Source organism: Manis javanica, chromosome 12 (assembly GCF_040802235.1).
Source record: "Manis javanica isolate MJ-LG chromosome 12, MJ_LKY, whole genome shotgun sequence".
In the NCBI taxonomy this organism is placed as follows: Eukaryota; Metazoa; Chordata; class Mammalia; order Pholidota; family Manidae; genus Manis; species Manis javanica.
The window spans coordinates 91,875,843-91,894,303 of NC_133167.1; the positions used below are offsets into that span (position 1 = coordinate 91,875,843).

General features: G+C 39.4%; 1 protein-coding gene across 3 annotated transcripts in view; it reads left to right on the forward strand.

Annotated features, from left to right (window-relative positions):
* Nucleotides 1-18,461, forward strand: part of GTF2E2 (general transcription factor IIE subunit 2) — a 93,643-nt gene that overhangs the window by 57,961 nt on the left and 17,221 nt on the right. The gene's annotated exons all lie outside the window — the stretch shown is intronic.

An 18,461-nucleotide genomic window follows, 5' to 3' on the forward strand; every position in this document is an offset into this window, starting at 1 on the left:
GTTTAATACAAAGGCAAGAAAAGAATTGAAAACTATTTTAATCAAGTTTTCAAAAGTAATACAAACTCACAGCAAAATATTCTAACAATATAGAAGTACATAGAATAAAATAGTAGTGTTCAACTCCAAATAGTGAAATGATCGCTCTGCCTGCCTAGTTTGACTCTTCTGTATTGCAGTAAATAAAAGATACTCTATTGAACAAATAATTTTGTGTAAGGAATGCATTTAAAAGTCTTGTCCCTTTTGTAGCCCATACATGTCTTGATTATGATTGTGTGATTTGTACAGTCCCCTAAGTTTTTCTTTTCTATGTTACCTGGCTGTAGCTATTCAGGCTTACGGTGCTTGTAGATAGGAGTTTATTAGTCATCTCTGCTTACTTAGATGACTGCGATGTGTTTTAAGAAATAGAATGTTGTTTGTGAAAATTGTGACAGAGTGCCTTGTAGTGTAGTGGTTCTCAGCAAATGTTTGCTAATTAAATAATTCGCAAGCCATTCCAGTTCTTCTGCACCAGCTTTTCTAATAAGGAACCTTTCTGTATGTGAACAGGGTGGAGATGAACTCCTGTGCATTGTAGTAATAGTTGCTCATTGAAGAAAGGTCTGGCTTAGTTGTACTGCTTGATTTAACTTGGAATTTTACTGTTATGGAAACTTTGATAAATTGTCAAATTGATTTCTTGCTTTTGAAAAACATAGGTATAGACTCGATCTTTAAAATCCTTGCAGGTTTAAAAAAAATAACTAATAGCTTTATTTTTCATAATGTTTTATATAAACCATTTGAAAAAAATGGCTTTTACCACATATATCACATGTTCAGATAGGAAGAAGGTTCTTAAACAGCACATGTGCTTTTCTTCCCTCTAATTCCAGTCCTTTTCTGGTGTGACAGCTACTTAAACTAGCTTCACTCATATTCTTGTGATTTTTTTCCATATTGGTAAATGATATGATTGTATTGTTATTTCTTGATTTTCTCAACTTGAAGTGTTGATTCCAACACTTGTCTCTCTACTTCCCAATCTAGTATAGCACTAGCTTTAGTTTTTCTACCATTTATTTTAGCACCTTCAACAAACTTTCTTAGTGGGAGTTTTGAGTATTAAGTATGCTCTGCAGAAGGCAGCATAGTGCAGCATATCTGTTAGGCAAGTAGATGTTTAAATTGAGGCAAGTGTTGAGATTGCAGTAGCTCTGTAAGAGTAGCATGAAACTCCAGGATTTCTTGATAGTATTTACTGGAGAAATTTTAGGAGTTAGAATTTCCATTCAACAGTAATCCTCACATTAATCCTTATACTAAGCCATTGTTATTTTCTGTCCCTTTTGTGTTCTTTATGTGGATACTATTGTTTTAACTGCTCAGCCTTTTCCTGTTTGTGTATCTTGTACATATATTAAAATGAAAATATCCCATTTTCACTTGTCATTTATATGCCCTTTGTTGGCTTATGCTCTTCCCATCTGCATATTACTTGGCTAAGGACAAAATGAGTATTTTTCACTTTTCTTCCCTGGGTTATGAAAGTGATCATATATGCTTGCTAGTAAAATCTCACACTCTAGAATTAAGTTCTATAGATATTGTATAATGCTGTGTGGCTAGTTAATACTCCACTTTAGAGATGTACCTGATGAATGGGTTTTTAAGTGCTGCAGGAAAAATCCTTACACATGTTACACATTGGATTTCTTTTATGTTAATGAAACACCCATATAAATCAGGGAGATACTGGGAAGATAATTGATAAATTATTTTTGCATCTTTCAAGATATTTGTTGTTGCTGATGTATTTAATATGTGATGAAATAGATTACTAGATTTCCTAATATCAAACCATCCTTACACTCCTAGAATCACTTGAATAATCCTTCTTTGGTTTTATGTATTTCTGGATTCATTTTGCTAATGTATTTAAGGATTTTTGCTTTTGTATGGTCAGTTTTCTTTTTCGTGTGTGTGTTCTCATTGATTGGTATTGGTAGATTCATAAAAAGGTAATTACAGTTTTCCTTCCTTCCTTCCCTACCTGCCCCCCCTTTCCCTCCTTTTTCTGTCCTTTTTCATGAGAATATTAGATTTCTTGAAGATCTGAAAGCATGTACCTATATGTGTATTGCTTTTGACAATACTCTTAAGGTCTCCTTTGGTTATGTCCCTTAAATTTTCTGTCTTGTGAGTCAGTTTTACTAATGTGTGTTTTCACAAAATCGTCATTTTCTTTTTTAACTTTCAAATTTATTAGTATATAATTTTGCAGAATTGGCCCTAGAACTTGTTTTTCTCCATTATCCTCCCTTTTTGTTGCTAACTTCTTATATCTGGGATTTATCCCTTATTTTTTTGTTATGCTATTGGTTTATTTTACTTTTGTTGTGTTTTGTTTTAAAAGAAAATTGATCAAATCACCCTTTACATACTAGTTTTGACTTCTTATGAGCAGTGACTGAGCAAATATTAAAATCTCCCATTGCTTTTCCATACTTTTGTTAGTTTTGTCAGTACTTCCTGTAGATACTGCTTTATATATTTTCCTGCAGAGTTTGTGGTTTATAGTAATAGTTTATATCTTAATAGTAATAGTTTAAAGACTGTACCTGTAATCATTATAAAGTTACCCCTCTTGGTCATAGTTAATGTGCTTTTTACTTGAAGTCTAGCTTTATCTTATATTAACATCTTAACCCCTTGCCTTTTTAATTTTATCTGATACATTTTTGCCCATTCTTTTGCTTTATAACTGTCATCTTTTGTTTTATGTATTTCCTTTGTAGGTGGTATATGATTGGTTTTAACTTTTCTTTGAGAGGGCATCTCTCATATTTATTGATCAAATGGTTGTTAACAACAATAAAATTCAGTATAGGGGGGTCAACGCTCAATGTACAATCATTAATCCATCTCAAGCCTAATTCTCGTCAGTCTCCAATCTTCTGAAGCATAACGAACAAGTTCTTACATGGTGAACGAATTCTTACATAGTGAATAAATTCTTACATGGTGAACAGTACAAGGGCAGTCATCACAGAAACTTTCGGTTTTGATCATGCAATATGACCTATAAACAATCAGGTCAAATATGAATATTCGTTTGATTTTTGTACTTGATTTATATGTTGATCCCACATTTCTCCTATTATTATTATTATTTTTATTTTTAATAAAATGCTGAAGTGGTAGGTAGATGCAAGATAAAGGTAGAAAACATAGTTTAGTGCTGTAAGAAGGCAAATGTAGATGATCAGATGATCAGGTGTGTGCCTACGGACTAAGTATTAATCCAGGCTAGACAAGGGCATCAAGACATCCACAGATGCAGAAGATTTCTCTCAAAGCAGGGGGGGTGAGGTTCTGAGCCTCACCTCTGTTGATCCCCAAATTCTCACCTGATGGCCCCCCTGCGACTGTGCCTGTCTTAGGTTGTTCCTCCCTTGAGGAATCTTACCCGTCTCTGGCTAACCAGTCATCTTCCGGGGCCATACAGGGAAATGTAAAGTTGGTAAGTGAGAGAGAAGCCATATTGTTTGCAAAGGTTAGCTTTTTACTTCTTTGCAGATTTATGCCCTGTGGCTTCTATGCCCAGCACTTGTCTCGAGGTATCTTTACCACCTGGAGGAATTATGATACTCGGTAAATTCGATATGAGGCACGAATTCTATTTAAGGGTTGTAATTAGGAAGGAAGAAGAAAAGCTATAGATGTAGCATATGAAGGAAACTTGGGAGGATTGATTATTTCTTTGACATATCTTCTTGTATAGTGCCTTAAGTATGTATAGGTTTTAAACTACTAACTAATTTGCACACATATATTAACATAATAGGAATACGGTGACATAAACAAAGCAAATCTATAATTACCATCCATCTCCAGTGAAGCCAAGAAAACCATTTAGGCACCCTAGGCATTTGTGAAAATTTATCTATGATATGATGGATATTGTCCAACTGTACTTGAACCATCAGACAAATTAAAGCAGCCCATTTCTGGGATCTGTTCACATCCCATATGTTCTTTTAACCATAGATAGTCTATAGTCATGAGATTTTGGAGTGCTACAACTTGCACCCCTCCCAACTCCTGGTTGAGTTCCAACAGTACAGATCCGGTCAAATTCGTTGTCTCACTGTATGCACATGCCAGCCTAGACATCTCCCTCCTCCTTCTTATGGCAAGTCCAGGAGACGGTGGGCTGGATGCAGCCACAACCGCAGCATCGTCCGGATCCCTGTGGAGGCTTTTTGATGATCATCCCCCGGCACAAGTCCTCCAGAGAGTGCTGATGCCGGAAGCTCCTCCTCATATCGTATCTTAGTTCATTTTCTGGGTATCCAAGCTAGGCCTTGATCTCCTGCATAGAAACAAACAGACCCTTTGCCCACACTTTGACATGCCCTCTATACCACTGTGCAGAACTCATTGGAGGTCAGCACACAGTAACTGCTTTTTTTTTTTTTTTTTTTTTTTTAAATTAAGAGAAAGGAATATTATCAGAAAAGAGTACCTCCATAGCTGATCATCTGACACCCTTTAAGTGATCAACATTAAGGATATTTAAAGCATGCGTTGATCTTTGATTTACCAATAGTTTTATCCTGTTAAGGAGTAATCCCCCTTTTCCTTCTTTCTTTCTTTCTTTTTTTTTTTTTTTTTAAATTTTTAATCTACACTTACATGAAGAATACTATGTTTACTATGCTCTCCCCTATATCAGGTCCCCCCTAACAACCACATTACGGTTACTGTCCATCAGCTTAGCAAAATGTTGTAGAGTCACTACTTGTCCTCTGTGTTGTGCAGCCCACCCTCCCCTTGCTCCCTCCCCCCCATGCATGCTAATCTTAATACCCCCCTTCTTCTTCCCCCCCCTTATCCCTCCCTGCCCACCCATCCTCCCCAGTTCCTTTCCCTTTGGTACCTGTTAGTCCATTTTTGGGTTTTGTAATTCCACTGCTGTTTTGTTCCTTCAGTTTTTCCTTTGTTCCTATGCTCCTCAGATGAGTGACATCATTTGGTATTTCTCTTTCTCTGCTTGGCTTATTTCACTGAGCATAATACTCTCCAGCTCCATCCATGTTGCTGCAAATGGTTGGATTTTTCCACTTCTTATGGCTGAGTAGTATTCCATTGTGTATATGTACCACATCTTCTTTACCCATTCATCTACCGATGGACATTTAGGTTGCTTCCAATTCTTGGCTATTGTAAATAGTGCTGCGATAAACATAGGAGTGCATCTGTCTTTCTCAAACTTGATTGCTGCGTTCTTAGGGTAAATTCCTAGGAGTGGAATTCCTGGGTCAAATGGTAGGTCTGTTTTGAGCATTTTGATGCACCTCCATACTGCTTTCCACAATGGTTGAACTAATTTACATTCCCACCAGCAGTGTAGGAGGGTTCCCCTTTCTCCACAGCCTCGCCAACATTTGTTGTTGTTTGTCTTTTGGATGGCAGCTATCCTTACTGGTGTGAGGTGATACCTCATTGTAGTTTTAATTTGCATTTCTCTGATAATTAGCGATGTGGAGCATCTTTTCATGTGTCTCTTGGCCATCTGTATTTCTTTTATGGAGAACTGTCTGTTCAGTTCCTCTGCCCATTTTTTAATTGGGTTATTTGTTTTTTGTTTGTTGAGGCGTGTGAGCTCTTTATATATTCTGGATGTCAAGCCTTTATCGGATCTGTCATTTTCAAATATATTCTCCCATACTGTAGGGTTCCTTTTTGTTCTATTGATGGTGTCTTTCGCTGTACAGAAGCTTTTCAGCTTAATATAGTCCCACTTGCTCATTTTTGCTGTTGTTTTCCTTGCCCGGGGAGATATGTTCAAGAAGAGATCACTCATGTTTATGTCTAAGAGGTTTTTGCCTATGTTTTTTTCCAAGAGTTTCATGGTTTCATGCCTTACATTCAGGTCTTTGATCCATTTTGAGTTTACCTTTGTATATGGGGTTAGACAATGGTCCAGTTTCATTCTCCTACATGTAGCTGTCCAGTTTTGCCAGCACCATCTGTTGAAGAGACTGTCATTTTGCCATTGTATGTCCATGGCTCCTTTATCAAATATTAATTGACCATATTTGTTTGGGTTAATTTCTGGGGTCTCTAATCTGTTCCACTGGTCTGTGGCTCTGTTCTTGTGCCAGTACCAAATTGTCTTGATTACTATGGCTTTGTAGTAGAGCTTGAAGTTGGGGAGTGAGATCCCCCCTACTTTATTCTTCTTTTTCAGGATTGCTTTGGCTATTCGGGGTCTTTGGTGTTTCCATATGAATTTTTGAATTATTTGTTCCAATTCACTGAAGAATGTTGCTGGTAATTTGAGAGGGATTGCATCAAATCTGTATATTGCTTTGGGCAGGCTGGCCATTTTGACGATATTAATTCTTCCTAGCCATGAGCATGGGATGAGTTTCCATTTATTAGTGTCCCCTTTAATTTCTCTTAAGAGTGACTTGTAGTTTTCAGAGTATAAGTCTTTCACTTCCTTGGTTAGGTTTATTCCTAGGTATTTTATTCTTTTTGATGCAATGGTGAATGGAATTGTTTTCCTGATTTCTCTTTCTATTGATTCGTTGTTAGTGTATAGGAAAGCTACAGATTTCTGTGTGTTAATTTTGTATCCTGCAACTTTGCTGTATTCCGATATCAGTTCTAGTAGTTTTGGAGTGGAGTCTTTAGGGTTTTTTATGTACAGTATCATATCATCTGCAGATAGTGACAGTTTAACTTCTTCTTTACCAATCTGGATTCCTTGTATTTCTTTGTTTTGTCTGATTGCCGTGGCTAGGACCTCCAGTACTATGTTAAATAACAGTGGGGAGAGTGGGCATCCCTGTCTGGTTCCCGATCTCAGTGGAAATGCTTTCAGCTTCTTGCTGTTCAGTATAATGCTGGCTGTGGGTTTATCATATATGGCCTTTATTATGTTGAGGTACTTGCCCTCTATTCCCATTTTGCTGAGAGTTTTTATCATGAATGGATGTTGAATTTTGTCAAATGCTTTTTCAGCATCTATGGAGATGATCATGTGGTTTTTGTCTTTCTTTTTGTTGATGTGGTGGATGATGTTGATGGATTTTCGAATGTTGTACCATCCTTGCATCCCTGGGATGAACCCCACTTGGTCATGGTGTATGATCCTTTTGATATACTGTTGAATTCTGTTTGCTAATATTTTATTGAGTATTTTTGCATCTACATTCATCAGGGATATTGGTCTGTAATTTTCTTTTTTGGTGGGGTCTTTTCCTGGTTTTGGTATTAGGGTGATGTTGGCTTCATAGAATGAGTTTGGGAGTATTCCCTCTTCTTCTATTTTGTGGAACACTTTAAGGAGAATAGGTATTATGTCTTCTCTGTGTGTCTGATAAAATTCCGAGGTAAATCCGTCCGGCCCCGGGGTTTTGTTCTTGGGTAGTTTTTTGATTACTGTTTCAATTTCTTTGCTTGTAATTGGTTTGTTTAACTTTTGTGTTTCTTCCTTGGTCAGTCTTGGGAGGTTGTATTTTTCTAGGAAGTTGTCCATTTCTTCTAGGTTTTCCAGCTTGTTGGCATATAGGTTTTCATAGTAGTCTTTAATAATTCTTTGTATTTCTGTGGAGTCTGTCGTGATTTTTCCATTCTCATTTCTGATTATGTTGATTTGTGTTGACTCTCTTTTTCTCTTAATAAGTTGGGCTAGAGGCTTATCTATTTTGTTTATTTTCTCAAAGAACCAGCTCTTGGTTTTGTTGATTTTTGCTATTGTTTTATTCTTCTCAATTTTGTTTATTTCTTCTCTGATCTTTATTATGTCCCTCCTTCTGCTGACTTTAGGCCTCATTTGTTCTTCTTTTTCCAGTTTTAATAATTGTGATGTTAGACTATTCATTTGGGATTGTTCTTCCTTCTTCAAGTGTGCCTGGATTGCTATATACTTTCCTCTTAAGACTGCTTTCGCTGCATCCCACAGAAGTTGGGGCTTAGTGTTGTTGTTGTCATTTGTTTCTATATATTCCTTGATCTCTATTTTGATTTGTTCATTGATCCATTGATTATTTAGTAGCATGTTGTTAAGCCTCCATGTGTTTGTGAGCCTTTTTGTTTTCTTTGTAGAATTTATTTCTACTTTCATACCTTTGTGGTCTGAAAAATTGGTTGGTAGAATTTCAATATTGTGGAATTTACTGAGGCTCTTTTTGTGAGCTAGTATGTGGTCTGTTCTGGAGAATGTTCCATGTGCACTTGAGAAGAATGTATATCCTGTTGCTTTTGGATGTAGAGTTCTATAGATGTCTATTAGGTCCATCTGTTCTAGTGTGTTGTTCAGTGCCTGTGTGTCTTTACTTATTTTCTGCCCGGTGGATCTATCCTTTGGGGTGAGTGGTGTGTTGAAGTCTCCTACAATGAATGCATTGCAGTCTATTTCCCTCTTTAGTTCTGTTAGTATTTGCTTCACATATGCTGGTGCTCCTGTATTGGGTGCATATATATTTAGAATGGTTATATCCTCTTGTTGGACTGAGCCCTTTATCATTATGTAGTGGCCTTCTTTATCTCTTGTTACTTTCTTTGTTTTGAAGTCTATTTTGTCTGATATTAGTACTGCAACCCCTGCTTTCTTCTCACTGTTGTTTGCCTGAAATATGTTTTTCCATCCCTTGACTTTTAGTCTATGCTTATCTTTGGGTTTAAGGTGAGTTTCTTGTAAGCAGCATATAGATGGGTCTTGCTTTTTTATCCATTCTATTACTCTATGTCTTTTGATTGGTGCATTAAGTCCATTTACATTTAGGGTGACTATTGAGAGATATGTACTTATTGCCATTGCAGGCTTTAGATTCGTGGTTACCAAAGGTTCAAGGTTAGCTTCTTTAGTATCTTACTGCCTAACTTAGCTCGCTTATTGAGCTGTTATATACACTGTCTGGAGATTCTTTTCTTCTCTCCCTTCTTATTCCTCCTCCTCCATTCTTCATATGTTGTGTGTTTTGTTCTGTGCTCTTTTTAGGGGTGCTCCCATCTAGAGCAGTCCCTGTAGGATGCCCTGTAGAGGTGGTTTGTGGGAAGCAAATTCCCTCCGCTTTTGCTTGTCTGGGAATTGTTTGATCCCACCATCATATTTAAATGATAGTCGTGCTGGATACAGTATCCTTGGTTCAAGGCCCTTCTGTTTCATTGCATTAAGTATATCATGCCATTCTCTTCTGGCCTGTAGGGTTTCTGTTGAGAAGTCTGATGTTAGCCTGATTGGTTTTCCTTTATAGGTGACCTTTTTCTCTCTAGCTGCCTTTAAAACTCTTTCCTTGTCCTTGATCCTTGCCATTTTAATTATTATGTGTCTTGGTGTTGTCCTCCTTGGATCCTTTCTTTTGGGGGTTCTGTGTAATTCCATGGTCTGTTCGATTATTTCCTCCCCCAGTTTGGGGAAGTTTTCAGCAATTATTTCTTCAAAGACACTTTCTATCCCTTTTCCTCTTTCTTCCTCTTCTGGTATCCCTATAATACGAATGTTTTTCCTTTTGTATTGGTCACATATTTCTCTTAGTGTTGTTTCATTCCTGGAGATCCTTTTATCTCTCTCTATGTCAGCTTCTATACGTTCCTGTTCTCTGGCTTCTATTCCTTCAATGGCCTCTTGCATCTTATCCATTCTGCTTATGAATCCTTCCAGGGATTGTTTCACTTCTGTGATCTCTTTCCTGACATCTGTGATCTCCTTCCGGACTTCATCCCACTGCTCTTGCATTTTTCTCTGCATCTCATCCCACTGCTCTTGCATTTTTCTCTGCATCTCATCCCATTGCTCTTGCATTTTTTTCTGCATCTCTGTCAGCATGTTCATGATTTTTATTTTGAATTCTTTTTCAGGAGGACTAGTTAGGTCTGTCTCCTTCTCAGGTGTTGTCTCTGTGATCTTTGTCTGCCTGTAGTTTTGCCTTTTCATGGTGATAGAGATAATTTGCAGAGCTGGTACGAGTGACTGCTGGGAGAGCTTCCCTTCTTGTTGGTTTGTAGCCTTTTCCTGGGAGAATAGCGACCTCTAGTGACTTGTGCTGGGCAGCTGTGCGCAGACAGGGCTTCTGCTTCCTGCCCAGTTGCTTTGGGGTTTATCTCCGCTGTTGCTGTGGGCGTGGCCTGGCTGGGGCTGTTCCTCCAAAATGGTGGAGCCCCGTTGGAGGGGGAGCGACCAGGAGGCTATTTATCTCCGTAAGGGGCCTCTGTGCTCCCTGCTGCCCAGGGGGTTAGAGTGCCCAGAGATCCCCAGATTCCCTGCCTCTGGTCTAAGTGACCTGTCCTGCCCCTTTAAGGCTTCCAAAAAGCACTCTCCAAACCAAAACAACAACAGCAACAATGAGAGAGGGAACAGAAAGAAAGAAAAAAAAAAAAAAAGAAAAAACAAGCGATTTTTTTTTTTTTTTTTTTTGTCCTCAGGTGCCGGTCCCAGGCACCCGCTCACTGGTCCTGCTGCCCTGTCTCCCTAGCACCAGGGTCCCTGTCCTTTCAAGGCTTTCAAAAAGCACCCACCCACCGGTCCTGCAGGGAAGGAACGCTCGATATTCTTTGTCCTCAGGCACTGGTCCCAGGCACCCGCTCACCAGTCCCGCCGCCCTGCCTCCCTAGCACCGGGGTCCCTGTCCCTTCAAGGCTTCCAAAAAGCACTCGCCAAAAAGAGAGAAAAAAAGGGGAAAAACGTGCGATTTCTTCCGTCCTCAGGTGCCGGTCTCAGGCTCCCACCCACCGGTCCCACAGGGAAAAACGCGGGATATTCTTTGTCCTCAGGTGCCGGTTCCAGGCACCCGCTCACCAGTCCCGCCGCCCTGCCTCCCTAGCACCGGGGTCCCTGTCCCTTTTAGGCTTCCAAAAAGCACTCGCAGAAAAGAGGAAAAAAAAGGGGAAAAACACGCGATTTCCTCTGTCCTCAAGTGCCGGTCTCAGGCACCCGCCCACCGGTCCTGCAGGGAAAAACATGGGATATTCTTTGTCCTCAGGCGCCGGTCCCAGGCACCCGCTCACCAGTCCCGCCACCCTGCCTCCCTAGCACTGGGGTCCCCGTCCCTTCAAGGCTTCCAAAAAGCGCTCGCCAAAAAGAGGAAAAAAAAAAAGGGGGGGAAAACGCGCGACCTCCTCCGTCCTCAGGCACCGGTCTCAGGCACCCGCCTGCCGGTCCCGCAGGGAGAAACGCGGGATATTCTTTGTCCTCCGGCGCCGTTCCCAGGCACCTGCTCACCGGTCCCGCCACCCTGCCTCCCCAGCAACGGGGGCCCGTCCCTCTAAGGCTTCCAAAAAGCGCTCGCCAAAAAAAAAAAAAAAAACCGCTCCGGTTTCTCTCCACCCGCCGGGAGCCGGGGGGAGGGGCGCTCGGGTCCCGCCGGGCCGGGGCTTGTATCTTACCCCCTTCGCAAGGCGCTGGTTCCTTGCAGGTGTGGATGTGGTCTGGATGTTGTCCTGTGTCCTGTGGTCTCTATTTTAGGAAGATTTTTCTTTGTTATATTTTCATAGCTCTATGTGTTTTTGGGAGGAGATTTCCACTGCTCTACTCACACCGCCATCCTGGCTCCGCCTCCTGGTTTTAACTTTTAAACCAGTGCTGAGTATCATTTTGTATTTACTTTATTAAATATTCTCCCCATAATTGGGAAATTGTGTAGTTTTTTGAGGGGAGAGGTTCTCCTATATACAAAAAGTTGTTCTCCTTATATCTTTAAGGAATTTGCTTGAACTCATAGGTATCAATTTATCAACTTCATCTTCTTCATTTTTACTTCTTAGTTGATACTTTTTTGGATTTTTGTTCCAGTCTATTAATGTTTATTCTTGAATCATTTATTTGACAAATATTTAGTGATCGCCTGTTACATGCCCCAATCATTTTGCTACATGTAATGGATATAGTAGCAAGAGAGTTTCTGCCTCCCTGGTAGACTAGTCTCTGCTTTCCTGATGCTGACTTTCTAAAGGACAAAATAGTCAATATACAAAATAAAAGTGATTACAGATTGTATCAAATGCTAGGAAAGAAAGACGTGAGGTATGGAGTATAGTAGTAAGGCAATTGGAGGAGTGGAGTTGAGAGAAGAACTCTGTGGAGGAAGATGGGGGCTGAGACGGAGGCAGCCTTGCAGAGGGCCGGGAGAGCCGCCCTGTGTGTGAGGCCGCGGCGGGAGCCGGGGCGGCAGAGAATCGCAAAGGCAGAGGCCTGGGGAAGAGTTTGATGTTTTCTATAGGTTTACTCTTTTAATTAGATTCAGTGGACCCTTTTAATAAGAAATATTTTATAACATCTTTGTAGATAATACACCTACCTTTATATTTAATCTCTTAAAAAATCAGTATAACTTCCTAACTGTAATATAAAGGAGGAATAAAAGGAAATTGATTTATATTTTAAAAATGTATTTTAATGTTTATACTTGTTCAGACACATTTATACTGTAAATAAAATTACATGCAGTTACCAGGAATGTGATGTATCAGCTGTGATGCACTGGCAGCTGTATGCTTGAGTTGTTGTTTTCCGTAAGTGGTAAAGAGGCCTTGGTAAAGTTCTGAGAAATGTGAAGTACAGTTTTACCCCACAGGAATCTCAGGGGTAAGACACTGTTCTTAGAGTTGAAATTACCAGTATTGCATGAACTACTAATTTAAAGGGTGATCCTGCTCCGTTCTATATACATTATACAGTGTGTGTTCCTAGAAACTCAAGTGTATTGTAAACCAGATTGTAAAAAATACTTTATTAAATATATGAAACAATTGAGTTCTAGGCTCAGTTTATTATTACAAACGGACATTTTTCATTCATCTGTGTACTTTCTAGGAAAGATGGCTGGAGGAAGAAGGGGTTTTCAGCCTTGGGAGCATTGACATTTAGAGTTGGACAATTTTTTTTGGTGTCGGGGTTGTCACTGTGTGTTGTAGATGGTTAGCAGCATCCCTGGCTTCTTCAGTTGCCAGCAGCGTATCTTCCCCCACCAGGGTGACAACCAAAAATGTATCCAGACATTACCAAACGTTCCCAGGGAAGCAGAATTTTTCATGTTGGTGTTATATTAAAGGTACAGCTTATGCTTGTAAAACAGAAAAAAGGTGTGTGGTCTTCAAGCTTCTTTCCGTGCGTCCTGTCATTCAGCACATTCAGTGATAACAGGGATAGCACAGTGAGGAAGGCTTCTGCCCTTGAGCTTGCAGGCTGAGGGGGACTGACGTGGTGACGTATGAGGTACAGCATGTCACCTGTCATTGTGTTCAAGCAGTACTGTAGGGACACGGGGTGGGGACAGTCACCCACAGGGACCTCAGGGGTGTGACGCTGTTCTTTCAGTTGGAACTGTCAATATGACATAAAGCACTAATTTAAAAAAACTAAATTTTGTTAGTGATGTGAACTGTGTTTCCAGAGACGACCCGTTGAAAAGTGATGCACATCTTAACATTTGTCTTCCTGTCTGTTTTTTTTTTTTTCATATCTTGCTCCTCAAATTGCTCTCAACTGTTTTGAGGATTTTTGTTTTAGCTCACTAGGTGGCAGTGTTAGCCAGAGAGGAAATCTTGAGTGATGAAGCTTTCAGTCAGTGAAGTCACCCTTCGTTCCCTCTGTCATAGAAGCGAATGCCCCAAACTGACATATAGCTCATATAAGGAGAGAGTTAATTTTATAGTCATTTAAAAAATCAAATAGGTAAGCGAAGACAGAGTAGTTAGACTGAGGTATGTGTCTTATTTCACAAAGACATTTATTTCCTTAGATCAGGATCTTACTCATTTAGAGGCAGTATAAATGCAGTGGTCAGGAGGATGGTGTGAGTGGGCAGGCAGTAGGTTTATATCTTCTCTCCGTTCCTTACTAGTTTAGGCAAGATGCTTAACCCCTCTCCGAGATTCCTTAGCTATATATAGGAATAATGGTATCTGTGCCTCATTGTCATAAACCTCATGAGGTTTATGAGTTAATATAAGTAAAAGTGCTCAGAGTTTGGAACACAGCCTTGTACATAGTAAGAGTGATAGTAACAGTAATGATAGCTATTATTAGTAGCATTGAAAAATATAAAATAGTACTAAAATACTAAGTGTTTTAATTTAATCTTTCTTATCTGGCTACCTATTCACATTTACTCAGCTAGCTGGTTATTGACTGAGTGCTATATGCTATTATATTGTTTATAAATATATATGGACTTGCCTGATTATGTCCTCACTGTAGTGTTCTCTAAGTAGAATTGCTGGGTCAGAAGATAAGCCGTAGTTAAACAATTTTCAACCCCTTGTGTAATGCCCACTGTAAAGTTTGCAGCAGTTTGGGGAACCAGTTTACCTCCTCACAGCAGTACATGAGAAGGTCCTTTTTCTTTATCTTCACCAGTACTGGATGTTTTTAGTTGACTTTGCCAGCCTCATAGAAAGTAAGGATCATCTTGATGTTAATTTGTATTTTCTTGCAATGACTTTATAAAATTAAAGAAAAACAGGTTATCTTTCTTTATACCTCTGTCAACTGCTTTTTCTGTCCTAGCATACATTAAAAAGCAATTAACTTTGGGACCCTGTAAGATCCTGCCTCTAAAAATAGGCCCTGCCCTCCAGTGTGCATCTTAAGTATTTATGCATCTGTAATGCATTTACACAGTAGATGTAATACTTAAACACTGCAACAACGTTGAGCTAAGGAAAAGTAGGGATGAAAGTAGAAATGTTTTATTGAAAAAAGCAAAGACATTGAAGAGTGTTTATTCTGGGATTGTCCTCTGAGAACAGCTCAAGTGACGTTTCTTTTAGTAAAAGGAAATAGTTGAATTTTGTTTTCAATTCAATTCATTTAATTCCGTTATGCCAAGAAAATTTATATTGCTATATAGTTTTTTTGGTAATATGTTAATAAACATATTAGCTTTCCTGACTATTGCTGTCATTATTCTAGTAGGTATTATTGCCTCTGTGATTGTGTTTAGAATTGTGTATTGTAGAACAAAAATGAAAATTCTCCAAGCAAACCTATTCCTTTCTCTCTGGGAATATGTATTGGTGTGTATTTTTTTGCAGACTTTAATGTTACACTTAATATATATAATATATATACACTTCCTGTTTTTAAAGAAATTTTTAGAATTTCAGTTTTTCTACATTACATGAATGAGATAACTACATCAGCCAATCCTTTTCTTGAGTGTATTATACTACCTTTATTAAAGGCATTATTAGCACCTAGAAATAAGAGATGATAGATGCTGGGCGATGGCTATAAACTCTAACAGATATAAATAGTGCTTTTTTCCTGGCAGGCATTATTCTCAGTGCTCATTTAATCCCGACAACCCCAAGACAGGTATTATTATTATCCCCATTTTATAGGTCAGGAAGCTGAGGCAGAAAGGCTGAGTAACTTGCCCCATGTTACATCGTAACTGGGGTGACTGGGCTCACACCCAGGTTGTCTGGCTCCATAGTCTGTACTTAACATTGTTCTGCTAATTTTTAATTTCACAGCAAAGGTCTGGTCATACCCAAAAAGTTGAATGACTCTTTTGGGAAATTATGCAAAACCTCATTAGTGAGTTTCCTTATTGTTTTTCCTTCCCTGGCATACAGTTACACAGTTTTCATTCTTAGCTCAAGTGGTACAGGGGTCTCTTCAATTGAAAGAGTCAAATCTGAGTTTATAAATTCTAGTTTGTTTTCTTCTTTTCTGTTAAAAGACAGTAGATTTCTAAACCAGTTCCTGTTTTATTTACCCTTACAGTTTAGAGCATGCCTGACTTTCAGGATGCTTGGTGATCTTCTGCTAAAATGAATCATCTGCCTTCATATTTGATATCCCCTAATCGTTTGCTGTTTTTAAAGAAAGAAAACAGAATGCCCAGATCTTGGCTTCTAAATACCGTTCTCCTGTAGTAGGGGAATCCTTGACAAAATGGTTGATCCCAAATTTGGGGAAATACATGATGAGCCTGGAACATCTTTTGGTGCCAGGAAAGAAGAAACTGCTCAAAACAAAAACAAAAAACAGTGAAAAGGGAAACAAGTCAAAAAGACACAGGAGCAGTCTCTAGGGGCTCTCAGTGACCCAAGTCAGGATGTTTGAAAGACAAAATAAATAATGAAAGTAATGAATTATAATCTCTGAAATAAAATCAGCATCCATGAGTCCATACGAAATTATAACTGAAAAATGGAATAAATAGATTAGGGAAAGAACAGCTCTTATAGTAGAATTCTAATTCACACTTACGGAAGGAATGATGGAAAAGAATTTGCCATTAGGCAGATGCACAAGTAATAATTGTTACAGGTAAGAGCTGTCAGTGGATGCTAAGTCAGTAAGCGACAGCATGAGAAGCAAGGTGTTTGCTTAGTCTCAGGTCACCCAATAAAATACTTATTAATTACAAAGGGAAAAACAATAGCTTCATGGTAGAGAGCTCCAGCAGATGGCAGCTTAGCCAATGATCAGTGTGAACAGCCCCAGTAATAAGACATAGGAGCATCATGTACCCTTGAGACTACGCACTGAGAAGACATGACATCATTTCTGTGTCATGTTAGGGACAGACACAGATTTCCTGTGATGCTCTTGCCCCAAATTCCCAACTGCAATTTAATCATGAGGAAATATCAAACAACCCCAAACAGAGGGCCATTCTGTAAAATAACTGACCAAAACTTTCGGAAGTGTCATGGTCATGAGAGACCAAAGACTAGGTGCATTTAGAGGTTGGCGGGGACCACGGAGACACGACGACCAAATACAGTATGGGGTCCTGGGCCAGGAGGAGGACGTTGGCGGTGAAACCAGTGAAATTCAAGTGAGGTCTGTAGGTCAGTTAATAGGCTTGTGTCAATGTTAATTAGTTTTAATAATTTCACTAAGATTATATAAAGTTTTAACAATAGGGGGAGCTGGGTAAGGTGTGTGATTTCACAACTTTTCTGTTAATGTAAAATTATTTTAAAGTAATGGTTAAAAATTGTATGATAGATGATAAGTACCCTCACTGTGGTGAGCATTTCATAATGTAAACAATTGTTGAATCACAGTGTTGTGTGCTGGAAGTTAATATATTGTGTATCAACTGTATTTAAAAAAAAACACATAAAAAGAGAACAGATACTCCGGGGTGCCTAGACAGTAGTTGGCAATGTTATGTCATACATCCAGTAACCCAGATTGCTGAGGGGTGCCTAGGTTCCGTGGTGACAGAGTGGGCAGCCCGAGGAAATGGAATTCCTTGTCGTCAGGGAGCTTATAGCCACCCAGGAGGCCGAAACAGCCACTCAAACAGTCGTCATCTGTTAGGTAATTTGTTTAAATGTATACAAATGAAAGTTCAGTGAGCATATAGGAGAAAGAGCTTGTAATATATCTATGGAAATTCAAAAAGTTTTATTTAGAAATATTTTGGTCTTGAATAACTTTGTGCCTAGGCTGAATTCTTAATAGAAGATTATCATCTTTTGCATTTGGTCACCATCAACAAAAAGCTTTTCAGTGTGTGGCAGAAAACAGATTTCCTAATTATCACGAGAGTCTCAACTCTCAACTGGACATCATTTGCTTTATGCAGTATGTATTGAAATAAGTAAGAAGGAAGAAAAGAGGGAATGGGACAGTATTGCCTTTGTACTTCATGTATAGCTTGTGAATGGACTGTGCTGACAACTCACGTGACAGTTAGTGGCCTGGTCTGGAAGGAGGGGGCAGTACCAACTCTGCGCCAACTGGGCATCTGGAGATCCTGTGCACGCTCACGTTGGTGAGGCTTATTGTGAACAGGAGGCCTAGACGAACAGCTTCAGAGTGCTCAGGGAGTTTTCCCTTGTGTGTTCCAGGGTGCATATGTCTTACCATTTGCTATCACAAGAAGTGTTCTTATATTGGAAAGTAGATGTTGATAGTGAAGTGAAACCGGGTTATTTGAACCTGTCTTTAGGGACAGAATTTAAGATGCAAACAGGGTTCATATTGGACGTATCCCAATTGTGATCTCTCTTGGTTGCAAAATAGTGATATGGCAGAGGGGCCACGGATCTCTGAGGACAAGATGTAGACTGGATGAAAAGGCCTTTCTCCTTTGTGTTCTAGCAGGTGTGAGACTGTTTCTCAGTATCCTTTCCCTAGCTTTTATGTTCTCTTAGTCACCTATCTCCAGCTTATTTGAGTTCAAAAGTCTCTTTGGTACATAAACTGTTACAGCTTCTTACTCCCATAATAAAACTTTGGTTCCCCATCTCCCTACCTGTTTCATTTTACTGATAAGAGGAAGTAGAATATACCAAGTTCAAGGAAGGAACAGGAATTTTGGATTATTTCAGTGGAGAGAACTTTTGGAAATAAAAGGAGTGTCAGCTGTCTTTCTTCCTCCAGAAAACCAGGGAGGCCCAGTCACAACCCTCTTCCCTTACTGTACTCTGAAACTGGAGCACAGGTCTGGTCCTCAGCGATGCACTCTGCATCCCCAGGCCCTTCTGTTACT